General features: G+C 42.2%; 1 protein-coding gene across 2 annotated transcripts in view; it reads right to left on the minus strand.

Moving 5' to 3' along the window:
- The window catches only part of SLC49A4 (solute carrier family 49 member 4), a 670,368-nt gene that overhangs the window by 599,165 nt on the left and 56,641 nt on the right, over nt 1-14,562 (minus strand). The window lies entirely within an intron of this gene.

Consider the following 14,562-nt stretch of genomic DNA (forward strand, 5'->3'; position numbering starts at 1 on the left):
CGGACCCAGGGGCCGATAAGTCGACTTTTTCAGCATCCGCGCAATGCCCCCAGTAGTCTGTACTAGTTTGAGGTTGGCCTTGGTCCGATGTGCCCCCCACGACATGGACTCATTCAGGGTTACACCTAGGTAGTCGAAGGTGGAGACTCTCTCCAACCGTGCCTCTCCCAGTAGTGGATTCGGGCGCAATTTTTTACTTGGATTCAGGACCATGAATTTTGTTTTTCCAGCATTAATTTCTAGGCCCCTATCCATACAAAAGGCCACGAAAGAATCAAGGATCCTCTGGATCCCCATCGGGGTTTTGGACAGCAGCAGGGTGTCATCTGCAAACATGATTGCAGGCACCCTGCTGCCGTTCAATTTTGGAGCGTCAGAGTCTTCAATACCATTTAAGTGGGCGATTACCCCCGTTGACAAAGAGGCAGAACAGGGTCGGTGCAAGCACACAGCCCTGCCTAACCCCCCTGTCAACGGGAAATCTGTCCGTCAGCTCCCCCGACTTTCCACACCGCACCCTGGCGTAGTTGTTAAGATGTAACCTCTGTAAGATTATTAGAATGTCCGCAGGTACGCCCATCTCGGACAGGACACTCCAGAGTTTACCTCTGGGCACCAGATCAAAGGCGGCTCTTAAATCCACAAATATTGTGTATAAGCTGCCACCATCATAAACCACTGTCCTCCAGTAAATGATGTTAAGTCGGAAGACCTGGTCCACCGTTGATACTCCCTTCCTAAATCCAGCCTGGTAGGGGCTAAGGACTCCCGTTTCTTCTGCCCAGTCCTGGAGCCGATTAAGCAGTACCCTCCCAAGGAGCTTCTGAGGTACATCAATCAGACTAATTGGTCTGTAATTGGCTGGGAGCAGGGGCGAGCCCTTCTTAAATATGGGGACCACCTCCGCCCCCAGCCAAGTACTTGGGACTTCCATGCCGCTTAAAACTCCATTAAACAAAGCAGCTAGATATGGGGCCCAGACATCTGGTTCCTGCTTGAAAAGATCTCCAGGCAGGCCATCCAGTCCTGGTGCCTTGCCTGAGGCCAAACCAGCTATTGCTGCAATTAAATGTCATTGCATAATGTGAGCCTCCGTGTCTTTAATGAAATCTAGATTCTCTAGGCATGTTAATAGGAGAATCGCAATTCAACAAACAAAAGGATGAAGCCTGTTGACCAAAAGCCCTTCTAAGGATTGCATACAATGTAATAGTCCGGTGACCTATAAAAATCAACAAGCCTATCAAGTCATGTCCTTTGCTACTGGCTGTGGCACCTGGAGACCCAGTCTTACGCCTTATCTCAATTCCCATCAACATTTGTTAATCAGATGTTTTTCTCAGCTCTTAGTTTGCTGTTCATCACATTCACCTGTTCAGCTTAACATCTGGATTCCACCTTTCTCTCCACCTCTAAAAGCCTATGAGGTTATTCCAAGCTGCAGTCATTGGCACCATTCAGGGTTTCTGCCTGCAGCTGATCTAGGAAGGCAGGCAGGCACACTACACTGCAAGTACAAGGATGAGTTGCATGCCGTCAGCAAAAGCTCATAAATCTTTTCAGAAAATGAACTGGTCACTTCTTTTCTCTCTCTCCCATTTCAGTTTCACTGCTGGAAGGAAAATGACATACTTTAACACGCTTCTGTGGGTAATGGTTTGGGAGCTAATGTTTTATGTGTTCCACCTAACCTTATTTTATCAGCAGTATCGCTTTATCGCTATAAATGGTGAAATATCAGAAAGCTGTTGCCATCTTACACACATGATTAGGGAGAATAACCATTATAAAGATAATGGTACATCCCTGCTTTCTCATTTGTTTAATGGGATTTGCTTTTCACCGAAACAGCTCTATTGCGAACATGAATAGTGCATGTCTTTAATTCATTTGTCAAGAATAACTGCATATTTAGCCGTGATAAATCACCCCTAAGGAGCAAGGGTAAAACACTGCAGAAAACTTAAGCCACCATGCAATACCAGGGGCAGTGCAATACATCTCAAATGGATAGTAAAGAAGGCTATAGTGGAAAACATTCGAACAAGCCTTTATCAGAAGTGTGTGGAAGAAAGCAGGGAAAGTAATATGAACACAGGGGTTTGTACTCCCACCCAACTGGAAAAACGAAGAAGGTAAGGTTTCCAGAGAATTGTGGATTGTTCACATTTTTAATCACGGACTTTTCTGGAGACAAACTTCCCACAAAATTTGTAATGTTGCTTTCAACACAGGGGCTGCCTTTAAGAGGAACCTATACCAGATTGCCCAATTACGGTAGTCACGGAAGGTTTTAAATACTTGGGCATCTTTATTTCTAAAGACAAGAACGCCATGTACGAGAGGAACCTCCTCCCGCCCCTTCGGCGGCTTAAACGTGACGCCGCTACTTGGCAAAAGCTCCCAGTGTCCCTGCTGGGCCGTACGGCACTTTTATTTTAAAATGATGGCGTTGCCGAAATTCCTCTATGCCCTACAGAACTATCCTGACCTGGTACCGCAGTCGTACTTTGCAGGTGTGGAAGCTGCACCGAGAGATCTCCTATGGTCCGGCACGACCAGGATAGCCTTGCAAAAACTAACACTAGGGTGGTTTGACGGGGGGATAGCACTCCCCGACATTTGTAAGTATTATTGGGTTGCACACCTCTCGGCCATTAATCAGGGCACGTACTGTGACAGCAAAAAAAAGAAAAGAAAAAAGAGGAACCTATACCACTTCAAGGTGGACCTATTGAGGCCTATATTCTACATAGAAATGATGAGTGCAATACATGGAAGCAGCTTCTGAAGTGCTTACGAATGAAACGCCCTTTTGTACCATTGATGGTTTGGTCACTCAATAAGTTATCATTCATGCACTCTGTCACTCATCGTGTGTATCCAGCCATGTGTCCTCTGAATCATTTTAGCATTCATCCTTGGACACCACCGCAGTAAAAGCATATACAAACTCAACATCAAATTTAAGATAAATTAAAAGTATACAAGTAGAAAAAAAGAAAACATGCCGACATCTAAACACAGTGGGCAAATGCTTGCAATAACAAAACTAAATATAGAAGTGGGTAACCGTCACACAGAGGTATTGCAAATAGTCTTTTGTTGATTTAAAGTTTCAGCATGGCCACCAAATTTAGGACCAAACTGTTGCCCATCTTAGAAAGGTACAACAATGATACACTATGGAAAACAGCATTCCATAATGGTCTCCAGGTTTAGAAGAAATGGCCATGAGGGATGCAGAGCACTGCAGATGAAATGAACAGCAAGGCTGCAACTTCTTGGCACTTTTGGAGAGTTGTAGTTTCTCTTACGAAACATTAAAATAAAAAAGGAGAAGCAAAGAAATGAAAGAGGAATTACAAAAGGAGAACATTGTAAACTAAAGAACTTGCCAGTCTGCCCTCATACTGAAGCACTCATTTTCAGGTGGATCTGCACGTGATCAGAAAATGCAGTCATTCACAGGACAAAAGAGCCAATGACAGATGTGCGGTTATCCATTAACCCAGGCAGTCCCCCATTATGAATGGAAGCACTGGTGTAAATGACACTCTGTCAGACCAAGGCAGAACAGAGATGACCCAAAGGCAGTCAATATATCCAGATGGATATATATATCTGGAAGACTGTAATATTTTATTTGTATTAAAAGATCCTGTGCAGACAGCTAAGAAGAGATTCCAAATGCTTCCCAACAAAAGTAATGAGTGAAATGTCATTGAAAAAAATATCTGTCGGTTTTAATACTCAGAAATAACAATCCACCTATAAATGCCTTTATGAGCTTAACCTACTGTTCAAGGCAATGTTATGTTACGTTATGTTATAGAAACTTGTATAGCACGCATATACCTGTGGGTGTCTTGGCGCTATCAGGAACATGAACATACTGTGCTGAGTTATAGCTAATTTCTATACAGCCAAGTCTTGAGTTCCTTTCTAAAGGCAAGAAGGGTAGGGATAGTCCTAAAATATAACGGAAGAGAGTTCCACAGCCTGGCTGTACTGCTAATAACCCAATCTAGCTTTAGCCGATCGAAGATTTCTACTAGGAGTGTACCAGCTAAAAGCCTTCCATAGAAATGTTGGTCCTTCTCTGTGCAAGGCCTTATGAGCACCACAGAGTGCCTTAAATTTAATTTGCTGTTGCACTGGGAGCCAATGAAGATCCTGAATGCCTGCAAATATCGGCTGATATTTGGGAATATCCAGGATTAATCTGGCGGCTGCATTCGGCACCGTGTGAAGTTCCCTAAATATTTTAACCTGGAGATTCATGTATACACTGTTACAATAGTCCAGCTTAGACATGATTAACAAAGAAACAGCAGTCTTCCTGGTGTTTCTGGGAATAAACAGGAGGTTTTTGTCAGAGTACTGATGGTATAGAAAGAGGAGGACACTACCTTAGACACCTGGGCCTCATTTGTTAGGTTCTCGTCCATGATAAAGCCAAGATTTGTAACTTTAATCACTGGAATGGGGGGTGGGCCAAGACTGTCTGGCCACCAGACAGAAGGCCATGTTGGAGAGAGGTTACCGAATAATAGAACCTCGGTTTTGCTTGAGTTCAGCTTTAAGCAGTGTTTTCTCATCCAGCTACTCAGAGCGATCATACAATCATGTAATCTTAGAGAATAGCTGACATCATTATCCACAACTGAGATCACCAATTGGGTGTCATCAGCATAGGATGTTGGATTCAGGTTGAAACTTTTAATCAAAGGGGCAAGTTCTGAGACATAAATATTAAAAAGCATCGGGCTCATTGAAGAACACTGAGCAATCCCACATGGCAGAGTAGAGGGTGATGATTTAAACTGGCCCATATTCACAATTTGGGATCTCCCTGATAGAAAGGATGTTAGCAAAGTAAGAGCTTTTCCTTTTACTCCTATAGAGTTCAGACGGTGGATCATTAAACCATGGTCCACCATCTCAAACACAGCAGACAGGTCCAGAAAAATAAGAAATGCTGACCCTCCACCGTCTAATGTCATTCGCATTTCTTCAGTAGTTTTTATCAATGCAGTCTCTGTACTGTGATTCGCTCTAAACCCTCTGACTGGGGTTTAAAAGCTTATTCTCAGAAATAAAATTGTTGACAGTTCTGCATTGAATATTTTTCTACAGTTTTAGCTGGCAATTGAAGTATTGAAATGGGACGATAATTAGCAGGATCGCTAATGTCAAGGTTTGGCTTCTTAATAAGAGGAAGGATACAGGCTTGTTTCCAAATAATGGGAAATGATACTCGTAAAAACATTTGATAAAACACTGATGGCATACAGTCATAAAATTACATAGTATACAAACTTTCAGTTGGCAAAGCGAAATACTATCTCTTCTAAGAAGGCTAAAGAGGATTCTGACAGCGCAAATCTTCTACACCCACAGTTTATCAAATGAGGTCACCAGCACGAAAATCCTTGCCTATTACGGTAAAGCGTGAGACTCCATGTAACAAAATACCCATCTGTAGGCTTTGATATAGAGAAGTAACAGTCTCCAATGTAACACCTATTAAACATATGCTTTTCCACAATCATTATGTCAGGTCTACTGCTTTTATCATAACTTTTTATCATGAAGAATCAGGCATATAACCATTATCATTGGCTTAGCACCATAACGAACATGGACCTACTGTGTTGGTTCTAAACTTTCGCACAAGGCAGCCATCAGGAATATCATAATAAAATAATACTATGTTTAAAATGTAGCTGTCCGAATAATATAAAAGCCTACTACTACAAGAGCCTAATTAAGTCTTACCACAGTGCAAACATCTATCAGAATGGTTCACCATACCTTTGCCTATTTCAGTAAACTGCAGGATCCCATGTAAGAAAATACCTGCTACAGCTTTAGCACAGTGTATTAACAATTCTATGTCAGGACCGGAGGTGAGGATTATGCTTCACTTTCTTCCTTTTAGTAAATCCACCAGACTTCAACAATAAAAAAACGAACTTTCCCAGAATGCAAAGGGATAAGCACTACAACAGTTCATCCAATTAGTGGTGAGATCCTACAATATAGGCTGGCTTGCTAGATTAACTAAGTGAAAGTAAAGCATAATTCATTCTTAAAAGCCTAATGCCGGGAGGGGGGAGAGAGGGGGTTTAAGTATATTCACGTACAGATATGATCCAGCCTTTACCAATGACTTGATACTATATTGAACACTTGTCCCTACTGAAGTGTGTATAAACTAGGTACCATCATGCATGCATTTATAAAGTCACAAATATTTACAAATTTGCAGTTAGCAAAACAATATGCAACACCTCTCAATGGGGCCTAAAAAGAATGATCATTGTGAGATTATAATTCCAAGGTTTATCAGAGTGGGTGACCAACATTAAAATATTTTCCTACTACAGTAATCTGTGAGAATAGATTTAACTGAATACCTTTCTATGGTCTGTAACATAATGCCTTTTGACTTCCGCATATGCTTCTCACAATTTATATGTGAGGCCCATTGCTTTTATTGTACCTTTTCATACTAAATAATCCGACCTTTAGGCTTTATTATTGGCTTGACATCATAACCAACTCAACCCTTCTGTACCAAGTGCAAGTCTTCCATAAGGTAAACATCTGCACAGTCACAAAAGTTCACATATATACAAAATGACAGTTGGAAAATCAAAATATTCGCTCTCCTGACAGAATTTAACAAGGATTACTGAGGTCCACATCTTCTATCACTACAGTTTGTTTAGGAGGATGACCAACACCAAAACCCTAGCCTACAAGGGTAATCTGTGAAATTCCATATAAAAATAAATACCCGGCAACAGGTTTAGCACAGAGTAATAAAAATTAATCCAGAAAAACATATGGTCTTTAACATATGTTTTTCACAATAAGTATGCCAAGCCTACTTGCTTTGTCATAACATTTCAAATTAAACAGATCAAACCTAGCAAATCTGGCTTGACTTTTCCCAACAAACCATCGAAGCCATTACCTGTACTCAATACCCAACACTGGGCTATTAAATTGGTCACAACCTTGCAACGATTGTGCATAAAGTTATAAAATTATAAATATGTTGGAAATACAGCTCACAAAATATACAACCTGTTGGAATGCACTGTGGTGCAAGATGGTAGCTGGGCTTTGTAATTTCATTAGAATGGCATGTTTATCTATGTTCTAGGAAATCCTGTTAGTGGGTCTTTATGCTGGAGGTTAGGAAGATTTGAAGATGCATACTTAATAACGAAGACCTTTGAAGAAAACTACATTTGTGTACTTGATTAGTACAGATTTCGGCGACGAGCGTCCACCTACTCTGCGCAGGGGGCAGAGACTATTAAGCAACCTCCGCCCTTGGAGAAGTACTGTTACAAGGTGCTGGACAGTACTATGAAGAGTATACCATTATACAAATCTACATATTCTACAAAACCGTGCTGTAACTGTTCTAACTGGAAGTTATCCATTTATTTTCAATATTCCTGGAACACTACTTCATCATATCTCCTTAACCAGAAGAAACCGTTGAAAGCCTGCTTGAGCCAACTTGTTCCTCGTAGATTTCCAGTTTCCCTCGCACAACATTTTTTTCCACTTTTCTTTTGATTTATTTTATTTCTCTATGTATTTGGAGTCCAAAGTAAACGAAATAGCGTTTGAATGGGAAACTGCACTTGAGACGGCATTTAATAACTATAAGGAGTCACTGGTAACAGTGACAAGAATAGGGTGGTCAGGCAAACTCCGTTAGAGTATGTAAAATTTCCCAGTAGGCCTTGGGAGAAGTTGTCAATTGATTTCTTAGGTCCTGTAGAAAAGTTGGGTCGTAGAGACAGGTTCATTGCAGTTCTTGTAGACTATCACAGCAAATGGTTTGTGGTTTAGAAGTTTGTATTTGTATTTGTAGACATACTTATAGAGCGCAACTGTCACCCAAAGGGTATCCTGGCGCGTTTGACAATATCACAACTAGGAATGTCATAGAATTCTTAAAGAGAGTGTTTTCTGAAGAAGGATACCCAAAGCGTCTGTTACGGACTATGGAGAGCTGCTGGTATCTTCAGCCATGTCTGAGTTTCTGGCTGGTCTGGGAATTAGGCTACCAGTGCTGCACTTTATCGTCCTCAGGACAACGGATTGGTAGAGAGAGTCAACAGCATTGTTATGGATAATATTCAGTTAGCTTTAGCTGATGGGTTGGCATGGAAAGGAGAATTGCAAAAAATGATATGGGCTCATTGAGTTACTCCACATTCAGTGACACAGGTATCTCCTTTTGTTGCTCTTAAAGGAAGGGAGCCTGTGACTGAAGAATCTCCAATGTGGTTACTTGGAAAAAAACAGATATGGGTTGATCATGAGGGTATGCTTGCTAAAGCATTTGAATCTCAAAGTTGCAATAAAGGGGATTATGATAACAGGAAAAGAGTGAAAGTTGTTGATTTGAAGTGTGGAGATTGGGTGGTAGTTAACAAACCGGAGCAGGTGATGAAAGGTGAACATAAGTTTTCCCTGCCACAGAAAGTGATCAGTGTATCTAAATCTGAGGCCTTTTGGAGAATGGAAAGGAATGGAGCATAGGAAATGTATGTAAGGTCAAACCTTCTATTTAATGCATATATTTTTCTTTTCTCTTGTTTATGTCAAATTTGATGATATGAGTTATGCTATTGTTCCATTCTTTCTAATTGAATACTAAACTCTGGACTAGTTTATATTCCTCATTTTCAGAGGAGGGAGAAGTGTGGGAATGCACTGTGGTGCAAGATGGTAGCTGGGCTTTGTGATGTCATTAGACAGACCCTCCAGGATTTCGCAGTTTGCCGCAAAATCTGCACTTTTGTAAAAATGCTGCGATTTTTACTAAAGTGCCCGCGAAAGCGGCGCTTTGGTAGAAATCGCAGCATTTTTACAAAAGCTAATCCATGCCACTATATCCTGGGGGGTCTGAGATGTTGGTATGCTGCTAAACGCTGAGCAAGAAAGGGGGGAAGCCGCGTTAGTGACAGGCCTCCATTTCGGCTTCCAGACATCATTCATTACCCACCAGTATCTCTCCCTGCCCCTCCCATCCTGCCACCACCCGAGGGCGTCACTGAAAGCGATCAGATCCCACCGCTCCCCTCAGTAAAGTGCTTGTCAACATCAAGTGCTCCCAGCAATTAACCCCAGGAAGGAAATGAGGATGTAGCTCGGTGAGTCCCGGCTGCTTCGGGTCAGGCTGGGGCCAAGGGCGAGTCTGCAGTGAAAGTGGGCCCGGTGAGCTGGGGGCTGCTCCTCCCGGGCCAAGAGTGAGGCCAGAGTGCCAGGCAAGACGAGGGCTGGATTGACATGCCTGACATACCAGGACCGGAACACAAGTCTGGTGGATTTCCCATTGCAGCGGATAAGGGATCACTTACATTTGGCTCCAAGCTGGGCCGCCCAAAAAGTTTCTAACTGTGGCTGGTGGGAGATTCCCGTCTTCTGTGCAAAAAAACGCCGCATAATGTTTCCAAAGGAGCTATATAAATACACATAGCATAAGACTTCCAGAGGCTGCAATGCATTTGCTATACATCACGAGAACATAAGAGGGGCTCTCCTCGGATGTGCTCGCGGCCACTGATCATAGTACAGGTGTGTGACAGCACCTCTCATCGTATTTACCGGGCGCTGGTGCATCAGCCGGGGACAGAAGGAATGTTGAAGAAATCTAGCCAGCTCTTCTTTTGACATTTTATGATAAGGACCTCAGGCACCACGAGAAACGCTACACCAGATAGGAGGAAAATGCGGTCAAGCGCGATAACAAAAAAAACAAGACATGCAAGCTCTAAAGTTAAATATGTCGTTGTGCATTTTTCTATTTATTTTTTAAATCTGCAGAGTTGTGCACTGCATAAATGTGAACATGCCGGGTTATTTTATCATAAAGTTTATTTATCAGTTTGTGTGTGTGTGTTTTTTTAGCTTTATGAGCCATCCTTGACACTTCAGAGCTCGAACTGCTAGGTGCCCGACAAGGAGGTGGGGTTTGGAAGTTGGGGCCGAACATTGGAGTCTTCTCAGCGACGTACCCTAGATTATCACCAAGACAGACATGTACTTACTAACTAGCCTAGTCAGAGTGCATGTCTGTCTTGGTGTTGTAGAACAATGTTGGGTTTCTTAGTATCGAACTGCAGCAGTATTGACTGAAGAATATCTACTACCACTACATCAAGGTGAGTATATATGACTTAGTGTGGTACCTCAGTATAGTTTGTTTTACTATCGAGCTGCATCAATATTGACTAAAGAATACTATCACTATATTGACAAGGTAAATAAATATGTGTAGATGCGTAGATTTACAATGGCATATTAAATACGCCTGTAAGGCTGTTTTGCTGCCTTGGGCTGCTGACGGGCAGTCTTTTGCTTTTTGAGGGAACCTGCTGCGCTCGCCGCATCGCCCTGGTGGGACTTGTGGTCCCAGGGTGCACCACCACTGAATTGGGCACAGCTGCTGCATTGGGGAGGCGCTGACACCGCGCTATAAAGCGCCGCCTTACCCCACGCAACGCTGTTTTGCTGCCCTGGGCTGCTGACGGGCAGTGTTTTGCTTTTCGAGGGTAACAAAGTGTCTACATTGTAAATACACCAAATATACATAGCTTCATGTTGTTAAATAAATAACTAACAAAACGAAAATATCTGTGTTTGTTGTAGGAAAAATGGGCAAATAAACTGCCGCAAAATTGCCGCTAAAATTCCATATTTGTGCCGCTAAATTTCCATTTTTGTGCCGCTAAATTTGCTAATCCATGCCGCTATATCCAATCCCATTCTAATTTAGAATGGGATGTTTATTTTCTAGGAAATACTGTTAGTGGGTCGTTATTCTGAAGGGTATGAAGATGTGAAGATGCATACATAATAAAGAAGACCTTTGAAAAAATCTACATGTGTGTACCTGATTACTACACAACCCCTCAACACAGCCTAATAAGAATCACCACAGTGAAAAACTCCTGGATCTGTCCAAGTGGGTGGCTAATGCCAAAATCCTTGCCTACCACTGTAATCAGTGAAATTCCATGTAACATAATAACCTATGAACCAATAAGTCTATTGCATGTAACACAATGTTATAACAGCCAACTGTTAAAGGCTTACAGGCCTTAACAAATGCTTTTCAAAATTAAAAAGCGAGTCCAGCTGTCTTTGTCAAAAGGTTTCATAATAAGCACATCAGACATAACGTTGCCCAGAGCACCAATCAAGCCTATAGTTTGTCACTATAACCAACCCACACAAATAGGTTTCACAAGGCAACCATCAGACACACAATCATAAAATTGGAAAGGAATACAAAATAACAGCTGGCTAAGCAAAATATTCCCCTCCACCCTTCTGTGATGAGGGGATAACAAGGTCTCCCACAAGGAAACAATTTATATTCATGGTTTGTCACAAGAATGAACAAACACCAAAACCACAGTCTGCTGCAGTAATCTGTGTGATTTGATGCAACAAACCAGCTATCTGTATTTAAGTGCCTATTGACCTTAACATACGGTTTTCACATTAAATATGACAGACCTAGTGCTCTCATAACATTTTGAAATAAACAGATCAGTCCTATAGCCATGATCATTGGTTTGCCATCATAATTCCATTTTTACTGGAAGTACACAAAAGCAGCTCAATCAAATCCTGTACGTGGGGAAAAATACATGTAGGTGGAGCTTAAGCCCCTTTCTCAGTACTCGGAAAGCTCTTTTTTGATGATCACATGATGTAAAGCAACAACTGCACTGTCAAGCCAGACCTAAAAATCCATGTACACTAGTGTAACTCTGACCATTCCATACTGCTCGCAATCCTGAAAACTGTTCTCTGGAGCCTAAAGCTAATGATGGTAGGAAAGGGTGCTGGGACTGCAATAAATACTTATGAATAACCTCCTCATCTGTGCTGATGCCAGAGGAAAACAAACACCATAAGTTATCTAGTTACCGAAGACACATTATTAGCATTACAATGTAATGTGTGTACCCCTGAAAGTTTAAGCTCAGTCAGTCATATTGCCAAATAAACAAAATAATCACAGCAGCGTGGAGGGGAAGCACTTTTTTCTGTGGAAGCATGCAACTTCTGCCCAATCAAAACATGTACTCCAGAAAACCCCACATGTAGGCGGAGTCAAAGCCCCTCTCTGTAATACTCCTGAAATCTTGTTTTTAGATAGATCACATTATGTCTGGCGACAGTTGTGCTATCAAGCTACATCTAAAAATCCACAAGATAATGTCTCTACGGGAAAAACATCATATATTTACTCCAGTACAAGCTCAATCTTTGCTAATGCAAACATTGCAAAGTTGCGCATTCTTCAAAATAATCACAAGGTCTATGGTTGTTATACAGGATGTTGACATTTCGCACATAAACTCAGAGTACTCAGAAACACTAGAAAGGGTGATGGGTACCAGGGTGAATTGTCAGCAACATAATAACCACCTTGTGTGTGCAATCAGAGAACTTTAAAAAAAAACATTTTATAAAATCTTTCCTATTATTGAACAGTTTCTGAGCACGCATCAGAATATATATTTGTGGTCAGTAACATGACCTTCCAAGATGGAGAGGAATACACCACAACAGCTTCAGGCCTTAGCAAAATTGACAGACAAATCATTTGGACACAGATGTGAATGCGTTAAAAATAGAATTACTTCAATCCTTCTTCGAACTCCTTTTCTCCCACCCTCCCTGAACTCCCCAAACAGGTCTTTAGGTTTCCCTATAGAGGCTCACTTTGCGCAGCCCCGATTTTTAGGTCTCACCTGGCAACGCAGCGCGAAGCGCTGTCGCCAGCAAGATTATTGTTATTGAGTTGCCTCTCATGGGAGACAAGAGATGGGCACGCGCAAGAGACGGACTGGAAATGTGGACGCGCGTGGGAACAAGCGCTGAGTCCTGCATCACCACTGCTCCTCTCGGCCAGCCACTCCATGGGTGCGGGCTTCCCGCAGAAGGCGGATGTCCCGCCCCATGACAGGCGTGACGCTCCCGAACTTCCGGTTTTCGTGCCGAATCGGGCCGGCGGCGGTGATACCTACACTCCGGGCATAATGAGGGGTAGGCTCCCTCATTGATTACAGGATTGATTTACCATTCGCCATGGTTTTCTGATTCAGCCACATTGCATTTCCTTTGGTTAAATTCAGTGTGGGAAATGGTATTTGGCATTTTTTAAAATAGCGAACTCCCTGCTCAAATGGGAAGACAGTGGCTGTAACACTTTAGGAAATCTTTTCCCCGCCAGGCTATTTTTCACATGGAACAAAGCCATGGAATCCTTCACACTAGGCGTGAGCCAATACCTACAATATGGGAAGATCTTAGCTACTGTTCGGGACCTTTGCCCAACTTTCTCGGATGCACCACGACCATCTGACACACTTGTGATGCTGTTAAACATGGCAGGAGATGCAGATGATTTTTAATATTTTCAAGGCTCTATGTGCGGACAATCCGACTGGACACTTGGAGTCCAAACCAGGAAGGAGGTACTGGATGACCCCATGACCAGATAAGACTGGACACGGGTACATGAGGGAGTGAAGATGGTTCGTTCTAATGCCAGATTAAAAATTTTGCAATACAATAACATAACCAAACCTTTTTCCCAGGACACTACATATCATATATACTACCAGTAGCGATAGATGCCCACGTTATGGGACAACAGAGGTGAATTTTATACACATGGCATGATCCAGTGTAATGCTGATACCCTACTGGCAAACGGTGTGGAGAGGTGTCGAACCACTCGGTGGAACATACAGCTCACAATGAAGCGGATACTACTAGGTCTGATCCTAGCACCCTCCCAGAAAAAAACTTAGCAGAAAGTTCAACTTACTTTGTCTATTGTTGGCAAAACCCTGGATATCTATTAGGTGGTTGAGTTCAGAACCTCCGAGGCACTCAGACTTTCTCAGAGATGTTTCCGAATGAGGATCTGCAGAAGAGACATGTGTGAAACACATCCGAAAAGGTGAGAGGCTAGAAAGAACCCCCGTAGATGTCCACTCCGAGGGTTCAGCAGTGTGATGCTTCCCGAGACCCCATGGGTACTACAGGAGGGGAGAAGTGTGCTACCCTGATGCCAGTTATGCTTCAGACACAGCTTCATAATCCATCCACAAACCATTATCCCATATTACTTATGATGCTTCCTAACCCGACAGCTTGGGAAGGCGGGGCTGTTGGGGATTCGTTGACCTGCTGATATTGAAAACAACACGGTGCAGTTGGATTGTATTCCATATTGTATCCTAAGAAACCTCAGTAAAGATCATTAAAAAAAAAAGAAAAAACACCTGGACTTGGTGTCAGTTTCTAAACAAGCATAAGCAATGCAATAGGTCTCGCATTTACATGAGTTTGAGCTATTGACATTGCAAAATGACAATGCCTTTTATTTTTGTTTTTGTTTTTAACACATAAATAAAAGGCATTGTCATTTGCAATGCCAATAGCTTAAACTCGCGTAAATGCAAGACATATAGCAATGCTTGTTATAAATCTCCT

The sequence above is a fragment of the Lissotriton helveticus genome, chromosome 3_1 (genome assembly GCF_964261635.1).
Source record: "Lissotriton helveticus chromosome 3_1, aLisHel1.1, whole genome shotgun sequence".
NCBI classification, from domain to species: domain Eukaryota; kingdom Metazoa; phylum Chordata; class Amphibia; order Caudata; family Salamandridae; genus Lissotriton; species Lissotriton helveticus.